This window comes from Candoia aspera, chromosome 5 (genome assembly GCF_035149785.1).
Source record: "Candoia aspera isolate rCanAsp1 chromosome 5, rCanAsp1.hap2, whole genome shotgun sequence".
Lineage (NCBI taxonomy): Eukaryota > Metazoa > Chordata > Lepidosauria > Squamata > Boidae > Candoia > Candoia aspera.
Genome location: NC_086157.1, coordinates 61,913,348 through 61,932,251, shown reverse-complemented (window position 1 = coordinate 61,932,251; position 18,904 = coordinate 61,913,348).

Here is an 18,904-nt window from a genome sequence, read left to right as displayed (position 1 = left end):
ACAACTGGATCCTAGCCAGACTAGGACCTTTTCCAGAGAAAGGGAAGTGGGGGAAGAGGATAAAGAAAGCACTCAGTAGTTTGTATGCAGTTGCTGATAAGCCAATCTAAGCCATTGCAAAAGTCTACATGTTTAACATATTTATCAGGAAGTAAAACCTTATTAAACGCAGAGGCATTTCTGGCATAACTACTTATTTGAGGGTTCTTTCTGGGCCTTTGAAATGGTTAAGACTACATTTTCCTGCAGGAGTTCTGGTCTCAATAACAATTGTAATAATTTATCTCTAGCTTTCTTGAACAGTATTATAGACACACAGAGAGAGCAAGAAAGGAGCAGGATGAATATAAAATACGTAATAAATCAAGATTATTCCCTTGTCCTCCTTCCAAGCTTGGGCTGCTACAAAGCGTTACATTCCAAGATATGTTATCTTGCCATATTTAAGCGTTAGCAGAAGTGCAACTGGAGACTCCTGGCAACTTTAGTAACTGTATATTTTGTGAGGTATTTAGGTTAAAAATAGGAGGTGGACTGAAAAAGAAGAGCAGCAATGAATAATTCATGCCCTTTGCAGATGAGAGAAGAACCTCAAGATTTTGCTGAAGTCACTGATTGATTTTCTGACACAACTATTGCAAAGAGGCAGGAGGCCCACTCTCAGCATGGAGTGTCAGATATATGATCCATTGTTAAATGGGATTCTTCAGTTTAGTTACTAACACAGTTTCTGTTACATTGATTACAATGGGAAGCACTGCAGGAGCAAATATAAACCAGTTTGACAGGCAGCTGTCAGGGTCAAAAGCCATCTCAAAACTCTGTGTGTTTGTGTGTGTTTCCTTGTGTGTTTACAGGCATGCTCTGCAACAGCAATGTCAAAAAATATACACTCTCCTCTTTTAAAGAACTCTTAGATTTCATTTCAGACCATATGGAGCAACTGTACAGAACAATTCCCTCTTAACGTTTGTTTCCTCTAGATTAAGAAATATATCTATTGGGAATTACTACTCCACCAAATTTTTATATTGTTTTCTCTCCATCTTGTCAATGGCTTACTGCTTACATCATTACTGCTGTAGGTAATCAGATCCACTTCTGACAAAATGCTGTTTCTGTAAGTCAAACATCCAATAATGTGAGGTAGCCTTCAGGAAATGTATATTCTAATATTATTCCATGCGATCAATATGCAACGTATACATCTTTTTTTCATCGAAATGATAGGTATAATGAGTGTCAAACAAATATTTCCTTTTCTCCAAAGATACATAAAGTTTAAAGTTAAGTAACAAGTGAACTGCCAGAAATGTGCATTCATTGGTATAAATACTTCTAGACCAATTGAATTAATTTAAACGATTACTTTTTACCATATATGTCCTCTAAGATATAATACATTTTAAAATTTGGAACAACTAAAATTTATGGCACTTAATCAGTCAAAACATCACAAATATACATACCAGCAGTAATTTTTTCTTCCTAATTTCGAAGGTATATTTAAAAATTAATGAAGAATGGTCGTATTTTCTTCTACCCTAGCATCCCTTAGAACAATCTACTAACCTTATTATACATTATTACTAAAGCATCACTTTGATGATGATGAAGTGGAGGAGGAGTCTGATAAAATGTCACCAGAATAATAATGCGTCTATGAGAAAAGTTTACCGTACACAAAGATGTTTAGCTTAGGGGGAAAAAAAAGTAAGGAAGGAGTATATATTATCAGCTATTTATTTCCTTTTAAAAAACATTTTAAAATCATGTTTTATTATTTTTCTTACCATGGATTTTTGAAAATATTTTAATACATTTTCTGTTAGTTCCTAAGGGTCCTGAGAGCCAGCTTGGTGTAGTGGTTAAGGCTCCAGGCTAGACACCAGGAGACCGCGAATTCTAGTCCCATCTCAGGCACAAAGCCTGCTGGGTGACCTTGGGCCAGTCACTTTCCCTCAGCCCTAGGAAGGAGGCAATGGCAAATCACTTCTGAAAAACCTGCCAAGAAAACTGCAGGGACTTGTCCAGGCAGTCTTGAAGAATTGGATGCGATTGAACAGATAAGGAAAAAAAAAACCTGAGAGTCCTAGGATATTACAGCATACAAGCTGAATGAATGCATGAATACATACATACATACATACTTTCAAGTATAAAATAGCATCAGGCCTTCAAGAAATGTTTAAAGGAGGAGGCTACCCATGGCTGCTACCCTTAAAGGCTATATAGTTCTTCATGTATCACAAGCAGTTTGTCATTCATACTGCTTGCTAGGGAAATAAAGTGGGTGGGGAGCTCTTAGATCTCTTCCTGCCGTGCTGGCTGGGGAATTTTTGGGAGCTGAAGTCCACACATCAAGGTTGAGAAACACTGCCTTTTGGGGACAGAAGCTAAGAAAATTCTCTAGATGAGCAAGCAACCATTCCAGATCTGGAGATTTCCTATTGTTTGATGGGTTTTTAAAAATGTTTTCAGAGTATGGGCAAGGCCTAAGCCAACTCCCCCCCCCCCCCCATCTTTGGAGTGTGGGTGTGGGTGTGGGTAGGTGAGTTCTGGTGAACAGTCCTAGCATACCCATTTTAATGTTTCTTTTTTAAAACAAATTGTAAAACAATCTTATGGGGCCTCAAGCTGTGCCTGGAACCTGCATGTGGCCTGCAACGTATGCTCATTCCTGTCTATAGTCTAATCCTGAACGGTTCTTCTTACAGGAATTCTATTTGCAAAACAGAGGAGTTCAGTACAACTAAGAAACGGTGTACTGACAAAACTATGTGGCAGGCAAGAAGAGTTGGTTCTGATGTTCAATTGATACACGTATTTATGAGAAGGAAAGGAAGAAAGAATGTTTTATGTGAGCCTATTCACTATAATTCAATAATTACTATTGCTGCCAATTGGAACTCAGTTATAAGTGGAAAAATCTGCCCCCCACCTCCTACTGAAGTGAAAAGGGCACCCTGATTTGAATGAAATGGACAGGCTGCATCACTTCTCTGATTTGTATCTACACCACTCATTCTTTCTTTCTTGTGTTCAACTTGCATCTAATAAACACAGGAACAAATATTTCCAAACATCGAGAATTAACTTTAAAACAACACATCCAGTGAAGCTATTCTATGAAACCTTGCTGTGAGAATTACTGTCAGTTACTGCCATCCTCTTAACTTCTGCTTTTCAGTAAAACAAAGGACTCCAGTGTTGTAGATTCATATAATAATAGCAAATGGCTGTTACAATTCCACACACATATCTGAGGCCTTTGTTATTTGAAAGGAAACACATGCACCCCACACACCTATGCAAATCTCAGAATTTTATAATAGGTGTCTATAGTGTCATGAAACTCAGGTGAATGTAAATCCAGAATTTCTGAGCTGCACTACAACGACTGAAAGAATTATCATCAGTCAGTATTATTGTTGTCTAGTTCTTGCATGAAAATTAAGAAAACTACCTTATATGGAAGGGACGCGGTTGCGCTGCGGGTTAAACCGCTGAGCTGCCGATCGGAAGGTCGGCGGTTCGAAACCGCGCGGCGGGGTGAGCTCCCGTTGCTCGTCCCAGCTCCTGCACACCAAGCAGTTCGAAAACATGCAAATGTGAGTAGATTAATTGGTACCGCTTCGGCGGGAAGGTAACGGCGTTCCGTGAGTCATGCCGGCCACATGACCACGGACGGGTCCTTAGGGACAACGCCGGCTCCAAGGCTTAGAAACGGAGATGAGCACCGCCCCCTAGAGTCGGACACGACTGGACTTTACGTCAAGGGAAACCTTTACCTTTACCTACCTTATATGGAATATAAACTGATTTTGTTGCAGTCAAGGCATTGCTGGAATATATTCTGTAAATTGTTATTACTTTATTTTAAAAGGAAAAAAAAAGCTACAGGAGCAAAGATAGATAGAATATATAATATGTACGTTATGTTCTTTTAATATTTATATTTGCCATTCTTCACCAACATTTTGAATAACTGTTAGAAGCTTTACAACATATAGATTTTGGGGGACACATTAGCCAAAGAATGAAGAGGAGTGTTTTTGGTTAAAGCACAAAGTATCTTGTTATACATTTTGACAAACCAAATATTTTGGCCTCTATTTATATACCAGGCCTTCAATGAGCTATTTTCAGACTACATTTGTTTCCCAGTTTTGGATTTTCCTTTTTGCCCTCATCTCTAAATTCAGGTTTCCTACATTACAATATTGCTTCAGGCCTCTTTTCTCAAGCTATAGGTTTTGGAAGTGTCAAAATTAGTTTCTTAATCATTTAGTTCTTTGATTCTCTGACCCCAACTCATATCTATAAAGTTAAACAAGTAAAGCAGTATCTCTTGCAAGATGCTTAACGTGTATCCTTAGCCCAGATATGCAGGTGGGTTATAAGAGGGGGCCAGTACACATAAGTTTTTGATCTAATGGATTACAAGTTAATATTAAAATATCTTTCTGGAATTCCTCTTGGTTTTGTTATCCAACATCTGATGCTCATAAGGTTCAGATTTTTGTGTAAAGGCAAGTTTTCATAAGATCTGTTCTTGGGCATATTCAAGATTCAAAGCTGAAAAAAGTACTGTATCTTAATATGATTTGTTTTGAATTAGATATTTTTAGATCAAGCACTAATAGCAGCAAAAGGCAAACAGAAGCCATTTTTTTTTGATACAAAAGATTAGGGCTGATGTCAAATGCACAATCCTTGTAGTGGTGGCTTCCTGCACTAGGCAGAGATTGGAGTAGATGGTTTCCAAAATGCCTTTCAAACCTTGCATTCTGTGTTTCTATGATCTAATATTTTTCAGTTAATTATATTGTATTCTCATAAAAAAGCTTGACTAAGCTTAAGGTTCTGGCTTGCTATTTTAAGACAAATAAAGTTTTAATTTGTTCACATTCTCTTATACCATGAGAATTTACCCACTGTGAGGGTGATACATAATAATAACGATATGCTGATTGCTGTTCAGAGCAATGAAGAAAAGAACTCTACAGCTCATCTTTAACTGAAGTCAATGGCAGAATTACCAGAGTTTTGAAAGAAATTGGATTGTACCCAGAAATATGAAGCTCTTGCCCATTAGAATGGGAAACAGAGTTATGACTGGCTGGTTACAGTATGGCTTAAGTTATGAAAGCTTATATTACATTTGTTACTTTATCTGTATATCCTATCTGTGGAAAGACTTTGAATTACTTTAATGGAAGCCAGGCAGTGCTATTGAAATAAGGGCATGCTTAAAGGGTTTGCTTCTTTGATTTACATAACTTTCAGTCTTGGTTCATCTTCACTCAGGATAAACGTGTGTGTGTGTGTATGTATGTATATATATATATAGAGAGAGTTCTGCTTGTTTATTTATAAATATATGATATTTACCTAGAATGCTTTGTAAGAAGGAGTTCTTTCATTTCCTTAATATGTTCTCTATTAACGCTTATCTTTGCTAAATTTAAACTTTTCTGGAAGAGAAACCAAAAACATGGTTAACTGTTTAAAGAACAAAATACAAACCACATGAAGCAATGGAAATTGCTGGCGCAAAATCTAACAGTAGTGCTTGGTAGCAAACTTGTCTCCTGTGGCACAGATGTTCATGATTGTAAATGGAAATAGAATCTGGACTAATGCAGCAGTGCACAGAGACAGATTTAATGTTAGAATGATGTACTGGCCCCAGACCCTGCTTACTTTTCTCAAACAACTCAGTTTGTTTTAAGTACTACAAACCTTAGGAAAATCATTTAAAAACAGAAAGGATTATTTACATATTATTTTGTTGTAGAAAAGATCCAGCAATTTCTATGTAAAGAACTGTATCTGTCCCCAAACCTGTGGGTGGGGGGATATGTTTGTGCACCCTTGAAACAAATTTCCTCCTTTTGACACCTCATTGTACCATGTGTGACAGAATGCAAACCAATCTGAAAAGGGAGGTTTCTGGGCTATGGGAAGAGGAAACAATTGTCCTTGTTAAGACAATCAAACTGAGTATGTTCAAACTGGGCGATGGACTTCAAAATATCAAGCAGAGATGAACCACTAATGAGATTCAGAGGAGCCCACTGTGGAAACTAGTCCTTTGTACTTCATAGTTTCTGATGCAATCAGAATTTGAGTATACCGCTGAATGTCAGGGCTATCTGTGAAGTAGGCATGAGTTCCATCTTTACTCCCAGGAAACAGCAGGCCATACTAAAATCTGATATGGCTTGGGGTGGGAGGAGAGAAATAAGAAAGTGGAAGTTATCTTCTACTTTCTTAAGAGATGTATGGTAAAATTGGCAGCAAAAGTGTAACCCCATACAAATTTGGCATAACAACATTGAGTATACACTAGCTCTATTTTCAGAAAGTAGTGTCTAGTAATCTAATAGTACCTGCCAAGGTGATTTGCTAGGGGAATAAAAGGGAGCAAGGGATGCATAGCCATTTCATTCACCACCAGGTGCAGTCACTGAGGCCTGCGCGGTGCAAACTGTAGAGTTGCTGAGTAAATGTTTCCCTATCTATTTATGTTTCTAGTTTCCACACAGAAGTCACTACAGCTCATTATAGCTAAATCTTATGATGGCTAAGGTAGCAACTCTTTAGATATGTCAGGTTGACTTGTACAACTTAAAGATCTACAACAGACATTTTCAGACTACAGTGCCCTCTCAGATCAGCATGACAAACTGATACCAGCCTTGAAAATGATAGATAGGCACTGATGTAAGATCACTCAAATATACCAGTCTCTTGGATAATAACACTTTCCAGACATAGGCCCTAGCCTGTATATTCTTACATCATCCAATTTAAAAACAGCTATTCACCAGTAATAACACGTCAGTGGAAGAGATATTGAAGGAAGACTTAATGGCAGATGCAATTCTGCCCTCAATGTTTACATAGGAAATATTAACATCATTACTAATACTTCCTAACAAAATCATCCACAACCTGGAGCCATGGTCCTGAGCTGATACTGTTGATGCCAGGTCCTCTTGTAATAAATCTGTCCTCATTCAAGATATGACCCTGGGTGAAAAAGCAGACTTAACCTGTATCACCATGACCTAATGGGTGAACATAGGGTGTTCTATCTGAATTTTGGGAGTTACATCAGCTGAAGCCCCATGGTAATGGCAAGAAGATGGACTGGTATCATTTGAAAGACTCTGCAGATGACCAGAAACACTGTTCTACAGATAACCAGCTGTGAGGCCTGATCAATGACGTTGAAGTTGAATGACAAGCTGGCTCTGTTGGTGTTAAACGGCTCCCTGCTGCACAGTTTCATCCCTACCTGAGCTGCTGGGACACACTCATGTTGGTGTTGGAATCTACCTCCACATGGAGGAGGGACCCTTTTGATTGGTCTGCCCCATGTGCCTGAAGGATGCATTTGATTTCCAGAAGGCATTTGGGATTTTCTGAAGGCCTGATGGGCAATCCTTTTAACTGTTTGGTTGATCATTAGAAGAAACTCTAAAACTGATCTGAGACTAGCCTTTCTTGAATAAGGATCTTCAAAGAGTGATGGGTTTTACATGTGGCCTGTATCAGGGTAAAGGTTTCTTACTTTACAATGTCAGAAGTTATACATCGTTGCTTACAATTATTTCTGCAAATAGCTATTGTTAATAATGAGTGGAATTACTTTCTGCATTTTCTTTTCTTTTGCTATATGTGTATATGTATGTACAGAAATTCGGGGCATCACACACATCAGTGATGGAATGCAATCTGTGAAAACATAGATTTCTTCAGATTCTTCATTGTTTATGGTGCTATATGGCATTTGAGATGAAGCTAATTGTCAGGGCCAAAATCAGAACTGAAGTACAAACCAAACACCAGAACTCAAGATTAAGTCTTACTGTTTGAGCAAGAATCAGGCAAAACAGAAGGCCTTTTCACATTCCTTTCAGTCCATAAGAATCAACTGCGTAAACCATATAATAGTCTGAGAGAATGCTTTCAGGAGAAGCTGCCATAAACAGATAATCTGTCCCCAAATTCCAGAAGCTCCTCACTGTTTTACATCTACCCACACTGGTCACTGGTCATTTTACCCCCTCTCTTTACATATCACAGTCTTTTCTTTTCTTTTACTTGCAACAAATATATTACTTATTCAGTGAAACTTGAGGCGAAAGGCAGAATAGTTTTTAACATTTAAATAAACATTTCACCTGTGCATTTACGCTTTTTTTAGACTGTTAATGCATCAAGGAAGAACAAATACAGAATAAGATCTGACTTGAGTTGATTTGCCCTTAATGTAGTCTAGGGATAAATAAAGGGCAGCTGATTGTGAAAGGCAGCTTTCTCTTTTACTCTCAGTATATATGGGATGATGCTGAATGCTTTGGAAAAACAACAGTACAAATGAGAGGAGTGTTGGAAAATATTGGCTGTAGGATTGCATTAAGTACATAAAACATAATTTTAGCATGATATTGTTTACATGCATGCTAAGGAGCCAGCAAAATGCACATTAAAGTAGCATAACATATTTTCCTTCTGCAGTCAGCAGCTGCAATACTTAAACCACTTCCTCTGCCATAGTTTTCTTGAGAAAAGCTCATGGAGCCATGATCCAGTGCACAGTGAAATACTTTTCAGATGAGTGATTTCAGTGTCCTTAAGCATGTATAATTCTGTGCTGGATTTCAGTTTTTACCTTCTAAGCTTCTTATACTCATTTGCATCACATTGGAATAATTGTTCAGGATTAGGTCTTTTCTGTCTATCCTTTTCCCATTATAAACTCATTCTGAGACTGCAAGCAGTCAGGGATCAGGCAACCAGATTAAGGAAGCCATGGAGCCAATCAAATGTGGCAATATCATTAATGACCTGTGATAGTGATTTCTTTCTGAATGGGGTATGGAATACATTGTTGAGATAAGAGAACCACATTCCATGTTTAACTGAATAGCACTGGTAATTTACTCTCATGGGAAGAAGGAGGTGCAAAAAAACTGTTAAATGGACAGAGGGCTTCAGGATGTTTGTAATTATCCCCCACAGTTCAGGTGAAACAGTACATTTTTTCATTATGACCTAGTTGTAAAACACTTAATTTATTGGACTTCTGACTTCAGCTGAAAATTAGGTTTCAGTCCAAGTACTGTTATCAAGGGCAAATCACATTTCTCACTGATATGTAAAACAATCCAAAATCTAAACACTGCTTACTGTACAAAGTCTTATCATATTTCACAAAGTTATTTCTTGTAATACCAACAGAAGCTTTAAAATATAACAGCAGGCCATCTAAGTGTTCTATGTGGGTGTTCATGAATTGTATCCCCAGTCACATGATGTTTTACAGTTTCTTGCAAAGAGATCAATCCACCACATGCACCCAATCAAAAGCCAGACAGATGTCATACTCAGCCCACATCACACCAACATTTTGCAACAGTTGAAACAGAAACATCAGTCCTCATTTAAGTTTATTAGATTGACACAAGCTTTTACTCTGGTTCAACTACCCAATGACTACAATTTTATCTTTATATGTGAGATGTAAATAGATGCTCTTGTTTGAAATCATTGTCTGCAGCTTGCAGTGCATATTGACAAATGAAATAGTAGAAAGCATGGGAAAAGTCTTAATTTACTGAAGTAACAAACACAATTATTTTTATTGATGTGTTTTCAATTGTTGGGATTTTAACTGTGATTTTTACATTTAAATTTATCTGTCAATTTTACATAAAGCAAGGTACTGTGAAGTGCTCTGAGGGATATTCTAAGATGGGGATTCTCAAACTATAGGATGTAACTCTCCTCCTTGGGGAATTGTGAATAGCTTAGTCACCAAACATGTTAAAGCTGATTAGGCTCCTACAGGTAAAGTGGGAACACCATCAAGCTCACTCCCACTTTGCCTGAGCAAAGTGCACTGGTTTTATTTATTTATTTATTTATTTATTTAATACATTTATATACCATTTCCTATGCCAAAATAATAAATCTATAATATGTAGTATTAAAAAATATTCAATAAAGGTAAAGCATATTTGTTAAAAAAAAAAAGTGGGGGGGAGACATTCCCAAAATTCAGACTGGAAAGGCCTGGATGCAAAGTCTGCAGTGAGCATGCTTGGGTAAAATGCAGTGCAAGCCCAGAGTAAGTTTATGTGGTGGGTAAACCGTAAACCTTTAAGTGATGGCTAAACCATCTGTCCTTCAGCAAAGGATCGTTACCTTGTCGTGGTGCTGGAACTTGAGCACCTCAATGATGCCATGAGCTAAACCGTGAAGGGCCACCCAAGACGGGAAGGTCATGACAGAGAGGTCAGACTAAATGCGATCCCTGGGGAAGGTAATGGCAACCCACCCCAGTATTCTTGCCGTGAAAACTAAATGGATCAGTACAACCAGAGATATGTCGGTATACCATTGGAAGGTGAGACCCCCAGGTCGGAAGATGGTCAAAATGCTACTGGGGAGGAACAGAGGATGAGCTCAACTAGCCCCAGACGTGATGACGCAGCTAGCTCAAAGCCGAAAGGACGGCTAGCGGCCGATGGTGCTGGTGGTGAACGGCGAATCCGATGTTCTAAGGATCAACACACCATTGGAACCTGGAATGTAAGATCTATGAGCCAGGGCAAATTGGATGTGGTTATTGGTGAGATGTCAAGATTAAAGATAGACATTCTGGGCATCAGTGAACTGAAATGGACTGGAATGGGCCACTTCACATCAAATGACCACCAGATCTACTACTGCGGACAAGAGGACCACAGAAGAAATGGAGTAGCCTTCATAATTAATAGTAAAGTGGCTAAAGCAGTGCTTGGATACAACCCAAAAAACGACAGAATGATCTCAATTCGAATTCAGGGCAAGCCATCTAACATCACAGTGATCCAAATATACGCCCCAACCACAAATGCTGAAGAAGCTGAAGTAGAGCAGTTTTATGAGGATCTGCAGCACCTACTGGACAACACACCTAAAAGAGATGTTATTTTCATCACAGGAGACTGGAATGCTAAGGTGGGCAGTCAAATGACACCTCGAATTACAGGTAAGTATGGCCTGGGAGAACAAAATGAAGCAGGACATAGGCTGATAGAATTTTGCCAAGACAATTCACTCTGCATAACAAACACTCTCTTCCAACAACCTAAGAGACGGCTTTATACATGGACTTCACCAGATGGACAACACCGAAATCAGATTGATTACATCCTTTGCAGCCAAAGGTGGCGGACATCTGTACAGTCGGTAAAAACAAGGCCTGGAGCTGACTGTAGTTCAGATCACGAACTTCTTCTTGCACAATTTAGGATCAGACTAAAGAGATTAGGGAAGACCCACAGATCAGCTAGATATGAGCTCACTAATATTCCTAAGGAATATGCAGTGGAGGTGAAGAATAGATTTAAGGGACTGGACTTAGTAGATAGGGTCCCGGAAGAACTCTGGACAGAAGTTGGCAGCATTGTTCAGGAGGCAGCAACAAAATACATCCCAAAGAAAGAGAAAACCAAGAAGGCAAAATGGCTGTCTGCTGAGACACTAGAAGTAGCCCAAGAAAGAAGGAAAGCAAAAGGCAACAGTGATAGGGGGAGATATGCCCAATTAAATGCAAAATTCCAGAGGTTAGCCAGAAGAGATAAGGAATTATTTTTAAACAAGCAATGCACGGAAGTGGAAGAAGACAATAGAATAGGAAGGACAAGAGACCTCTTCCAGAAAATTAGAAACATCGGAGGTAAATTCCAGGCAAAAATGGGTATGATCAAAAACAAAGATGGCAAGGACCTAACAGAAGAAGAAGAGATCAAGAAAAGGTGGCAAGAATATACAGAAGACCTGTATAGGAAGGATAACAATTTCGGGGATAGCTTTGACGGTGTGGTCAGTGAGCTAGAGCCAGACATCCTGAAGAGTGAGGTTGAGTGTGCCTTAAGAAGCATTGCTAATAACAAGGCAGCAGGAGAAGACGGCATCCCAGCTGAACTGTTCAAAATCTTGCAAGATGATGCTGTCAAGGTAATGCATGCTATATGCCAGCAAATTTGGAAAACACAAGAATGGCCATCAGACTGGAAAAAAATCAACTTATATCCCCATACCAAAAAAGGGAAACACTAAAGAATGTTCAAACTATCGAACAGTGGCACTCATTTCACATGCCAGTAAGGTAATGCTCAAGATCCTGCAAGGTAGACTTCAGCAGTTCATGGAGCGAGAATTGCCAGATGTACAAGCTGGGTTTAGAAAAGGCAGAGGAACTAGAGACCAAATTGCCAATATCCGCTGGATAATGGAAAAAGCCAGGGAGTTTCAGAAAAACATCTATTTCTGTTTTATTGATTATTCTAAAGCCTTTGACTGTGTGGACCATAACAAATTGTGGCAAGTTCTTAGTGGTATGGGGATACCAAGTCATCTTGTATGCCTCCTGAAGAATCTGTATAACGACCAAGTAGCAACAGTAAGAACAGACCACGGAACAACAGACTGGTTTAAGATTGGGAAAGGAGTACGGCAGGGCTGTATCCTCTCACCCTACCTATTCAACTTGTACGCAGAACACATCATGCGACAAGCTGGCCTTGAGGAATCCAAGGCTGGAGTTAAAATTTCTGGAAGAAACATTAACAATCTCAGATATGCAGATGATACCACTTTGATGGCTGAAAGCGAAGAGGAACTGAGGAGCCTTATGATGAAGGTGAAAGAAGAAAGTGCAAAAGCTGGTTTGCAGCTAAACCTCAAAAAAACCAAGATTATGGCAACCAGCTTGATTGATAACTGGCAAATAGAGGGAGAAAATGTAGAAGCAGTGAAAGACTTTGTATTTCTAGGTGCGAAGATTACTGCAGATGCTGACTGCAGTCAGGAAATCAGAAGACGCTTAATCCTTGGAAGAAGAGCAATGACAAATCTCGATAAAATAGTTAAGAGCAGAGACATCACACTGACAACAAAGGTCCGCATAGTTAAAGCAATGGTGTTCCCCGTAGTAACATATGGCTGCGAGAGCTGGACCATAAGGAAGGCTGAGCGAAGGAAGATAGATGCTTTTGAACTGTGGTGTTGGAGGAAAATTCTGAGAGTGCCTTGGACTGCAAGAAGATCAAACCAGTCCATCCTCCAGGAAATAAAGCCAGACTGCTCACTTGAGGGAATGATATTAAAGGCCAAACTGAAATACTTTGGCCACATAATGAGAAGACAGGACACCCTGGAGAAGATGCTGATGCTAGGGAGAGTGGAAGGCAAAAGGAAGAGGGGCCGACCAAGGGCAAGGTGGATGGATGATATTCTAGAGGTGACGGAATCGTCCCTGAGGGAGCTGGGGGTGTTGACGACCGACAGGAAGCTCTGGCGTGGGCTGGTCCATGAAGTCACGAAGAGTCGGAAGCGACTAAACGAATAAACAACAACAACAAACCATCTGTCAAAAACATCCACCAACCACAGTAGTGATGTGACCGGGTGTGGCTTTTCACCAAGTGTCTATAACAGCACATTTGTTAGTTGTTCAGCATTTTTATCTGTTGTGTTAAAATTCCAGCCTTCCAAAATAGAAATGCTTTAGTTGCATGATCGAGAAAAGCTAAAGATGACTGATTTACCAGGAATACAGATAAAAGTAAGCCTAAGTGAAGAAAATTTGATGAAAGTTACATCCGCTTTAGTGTGTGATATATTTCTTACCCAGCAATAATCCCAATGTAACAGTAAATAGGATGGTCAAATTCATTTATCACTTTGGGGAGTCATAGTATCACTTAGAATTCCTGTTTTAAGGGGAAAAATGAGATATAAACGTAATAAAGAAATAAATAAAGAAACCAGTCTTAAAAATGAGCTTAAATAATCAAATGTGACTTGGAGAGTCAATGAGAGAGATATTTATTTATTTGTTAGATTTGTATCTTCACTTTCCTTCATATGTTCCAAAGCAACATATGTAACACACTTTCTGTTTTTCCCCACAACACATGGCTGAGTGTCTTCCTATTGCTAGCCCAGCACTTTTACCCTATTATACCACACCGGCTTTCTTTCCCAATTGCTTTCATCAAGGTAATTAGAACCAATTGTTTACAGCATAGAAGTTTTCCTTATTAAACTGGGATTGGTTTATCCTTCTAGTCAGAGATTACACACAATAAACAGGAACAAAGTTATTTTACAATTTATCTGCTGATCAGCAAATATATTCCACCATTAAGTAAAGGTGTAGTTTTTTGACACTTCAGGAACAAAATTCCACAACCCCTTGCTATAAAAATACAACAAAAATTATTTTAAGAAACTTGCTGTCCTTTCACAATATCTAAAATCAGCTGCCTGAGGCAACCATCTGACTCTGCTTTATAAGGTGATGAAAATTTGATAACAGGAAAATATTAAATACTAATCTATGTGAGCAAATATTTCGCAAACTATCCAACTAGAGGAACTTGTTAAGATTTAACTTCCACTGTTTTCTTTGATACCTTTATCAACAAGAAAACAGAGCAGATGGGTGACAAAGTGTTTTCAAACAACCACAATTTGCAGGCCTGGGAAGACTGACCTACCCAGCCAAGGTAAGCTCTCTTTCTCAAAGGTCAGTCCAGTCAACATTTCACATCTCATAAAATGCTACATACAAAAATCAAATTCCAGTAACAATATCCAAATGTTACCTTTTTAACATTCTGATAGTAGTGCCATAACTTATTAGGCAGTATAGGCATGGTCTAAAACAAGCAAGCAAACAAACAAATGGGTTAGGGGGTAACACTAGAAATATTGTAATTGTTCCAAAAAGACAAACTATTTTCATTTTTCTAACCAGGATTTGTAAGCATACAGTTTTTAGGACAGAAAACAAATCTCCCACTTTTATAGGCATAATCATTATCATGGGCTGGGTTGGGTCATTGACAAATCTAGTTGTCTTCTGTCTTCTCCAATTAGTACAGCTCTTTTGGTTTTCAAATTGGATTCTTTTTCTAGTCCTGTTTCTCAAGTTCCTTCTGAGTGGAAAAGCAGAATGGATAAGGCTTTTGGGATGCCAAGCATTTTTTCAATCACTGAGTTGCCATTTGTTTCCTTTTTCACCCACTAATACTATCTGAACTACTGACTCATTGCTTTTTATAGCACTCTTAAAAAATGCTTGACTTTAGGCTTATACTTGAGTTCTGTTTTACTAAAACTATTCAACTAGTTGGATTTACACTCTTTCATACATCTTTATTTCTGGAATTATTGGTATTATCTCAACAACAACAATGGAAATACTATATAACTAGTAAGTGTTATTATTGTTTCCTTTGTCCAAGGAAGTTCCTTATAGAGGATGTGACAAATAGCTAGAGAGACTTAAATGAAAGCAAAGCTATTTCACAAGAAATTCCTATTCCATTTCAGGATTGTACGTCAGTTGGCTTCTTCCACGAACTATGACATGTTGGTAGGAAGTGAACTGTTTGTGACCTGCTGTTTTAGGACAGTGATATGAGGAAACTTGCTGTCAATGGACACTTTTATAGAGAGGAAGAAATATAGCAGCTATTCAGTGTTACACAAATAAATATTTTGTCATTGTGAAGCATGCAGAAACTTGAACTGTGTTCATATCTTCAGATTTTTCCCTGAAATGTTCTCCTCTTTGAAGTATTTCTTTAAAATCTTCTGGTTTAGAATATGGTATGTTTTGAATGTTTAAAAAGCAATTGTCACAGTGCAATGAATGTGAGAGGAAAAAGTACAGACCACCGAGCCCAATTTTTTATGTGGACATTTAATCTCCTTTCACCAACTTCAAAGGCAGGATTCAGACTTTCAGTTAGATTTTCCAATGTGAAATTTCCAGTTAGTTTTCTTTCTTCTCCATGCTTTTCTTTTAACCTAATTAATACTGGATTATTAAAGGGAATGTGTTTTCTTCCTTATGAAGTGGATGTACCCTTTCAATTGCATAGGTTGAGTAGTTTTAGACAGATGGTTTTCACTCTTTTGTACCTCTGCTCCACATGAGACAAAGTAGAACAAACTCATAACGGTATATTTTGTGAAGTAAAGATTTAAATCTATTATCTTCCTGCCAGAAACAGAATTATAGAATCTGTTGAAAGAAACACCAAGCTACTTGGCTCTCATTGGACTCTTTTCACACGTACATAGAGATATTATGGGGGTGATTTCCCCATACTATCTTAAGGGCTTCTCCACTAATATTTACTGTACATTGATTGCACTACTAAGTAGTTTTAAGAGGACTTGTAAAGTGTAAATGAGCAGAAAAATGCTGTAAATATTTGCACACATGCCTTAGAGGTAGCTCCCAATAAAAATAACATGTTAAACATTAAGAAAATTTTATGCTCAGACTTGGTTCTTCAGGTTTGTGTTTGTCTTAGGATATTTGTTAAACAACCATAACTTAACTGTGAATATCTATGAAAACAGACGAAGTAGATCACCATTAAGATCCAATGGCTGCTGAGATTACTAGTTCAGAGATGCACATGCATGCTTACCTATCCAGTCAAAAATAAACTCTGACCAATAACACTCGTCCTGTCCTCTGGAGAAGCAGAAAAGCAAATACTGTATGTTCATTCTCTCCCCCAAAATAAATTTGTGGCTTCCCACTTGAGAAGGAGGGGAGAGAAGAATCAACCCTTCCCTTTGTTTCAGGAATTATGTTCAAGGTTGCCAGCTGGGCTTCCAGAAGCAATACTGGTTCCATTATCCCATCTAATAGATGCTTTGTGGCAGTAAACAAACAACTCTCAGCCCACCTCTGGAATAGCTCACTAGATCTATAATTTCATAAGAACATGATATACCATAAAATGTCTTCTTTACTGGATGTGGTAAGTCACTGCCATGTGATAGATGATGTCTCTCTGTGTGTCTGTATATATGATAAAAAGGTTGACAGATGCTTCATGCATACATTTACTCTATCTCTAATCCAAAATTTGAAGCTGTGGCATCACATGCAAGGACACTTCAAAGCTCTCTGCATGTCATTCAAGCAACTCCATAGACCCTACAGAGCCATATGCTCACAATGTCTAGAGGAAAGAATGCCATGGTTAGCTCCTCTACTCACTGCATCTGACAGCAGTAATTTCCCTTCCCCCAAAGTAGAAAAACAGTAAGCTAAAAGTGGAAAAGGCAGGGCTTTAAAAGCTAAACAAGATATGTACAATATATATTTTCTTTAAGGGAATAAATAGAAAAATATATTTTGTTAAAAGACTCAAGCCTGAGTATATCACAAGGGTGAAGATTCACATGATATCCTTGCCACCTGGATTCATGTACCATCTCCAAACCTGAATGTAACAGAGAGCTGCATGCAGTGTCTGAGCTGGGGCAATGAGATAGCCAAAGGGAAGGCTGGGGATCGTCCAACTAGTAGAATTCAAGATTTCTCTCTCTCATTCTTTGAAGCTCACTACACTTTCCTAGGCTAGAACACTTTTTCTTCATTTCCTAAAACAGAGATACATGACCAGAAAACAAAGAATTGACAACAATATTATTTATTCTGTTTCTCATTTTTTCTGATCTTAAATTCAGTTTGTCCTATTTACCAAGTTTCAATGTATATTTTTCTACAGTACAGATCCGCATAATTGATAATTTCACTCATGTACACCTGCCCACGCTTTAAATTCCTTTTTGCGGGCCATACTCATTGGCACGCATTAAATCAATTCAATTGGTAGGCAGATCCTTCCCAGGAGTGTCCCCTCTGAATTTTCTCTCTGTAATAGTTTGAAAGGCCTATTTGTTTTCAATGGTTTTCAACTGATGGATTGCAGTACTCATGAAACTGCTTATTAAATTTGTATCATAAATTTTAAATTTATAATAATATAGTACTAATATAATATAATATATTCTGGAAGTTGAGTATTCTTAAATGTTAAACTTTTATTACAATAAATTGCACTTTTATTCTACATTTTTATTTGGTGCTCCAGATTTCCAGAGAGATAACTTGAACAAATTTATTTCATGCAAGGGACCAAGATGGAAAGGGGAGAAGATAGATAGATAGATAGATAGATAGATAGATAGATAGATAGATATGAACAATAGTATTCTGACTAGGCAAAGAACTCAAATGTAATAATTTTGTTTAAGGCTTTACTGTGTTACATCTGATATATGATAGAATTCTCTTATCTGGCAAAATAAAATATACTTTCAAACTAACTTGGGTTGAAAAAATTCATCCTGAGGAGCTTGGTGAAACATGCAAGTTCATAATAGAAGTGCGTTGAGAATGCTACTGCTGAGTCAAGTCTACATCTAGTTTTGTGATTGACACCTTTGTTCAGAGAAGTTGACGACAAAACTGGCAAATGGGTAACAGTGTCAATGGAAAAATAAATCCCATATTCAAATCCATTATTTTATGGATCTTCTAAAAAAATATTCTCATTATCTGTACTGCATGTATAGGTAAAGGTAAAGGTTTCCCTTGCCGTAAAGTCCAGTCGAATCCGACTCTAGGGGGCGGTGCTCATCTCCGTTTCTAAGCCTTGGAGCCGGCGCTGTCATAGACACTTCCGGGTCATGTGGCCAGCATGACGACTCGGAACGCCGTTACCTTCCCGCCGAAGCGGTACCTATTGATCTATTCACATTTGCATGTTTTCGAACTGCTAGGTGAGCAGGAGCTGGGATTAACAATGGGAGCTCACCCCGCCGCGCGGTTTCGAACCGCCGGCCTTCCGATCGACAGCTCAGCGGTTTAACCCGCAGCGCCACCACGTCCCTACATGTATAGTATCAGAATAAAATGTATGAAAAGCTGGAAGATATGTACAATGAAATTGTGTAAATCAGCCTTTATTAATCTGATTCTCTTCTGATGGGTTGGTTTATAATTCCCATCATCTCT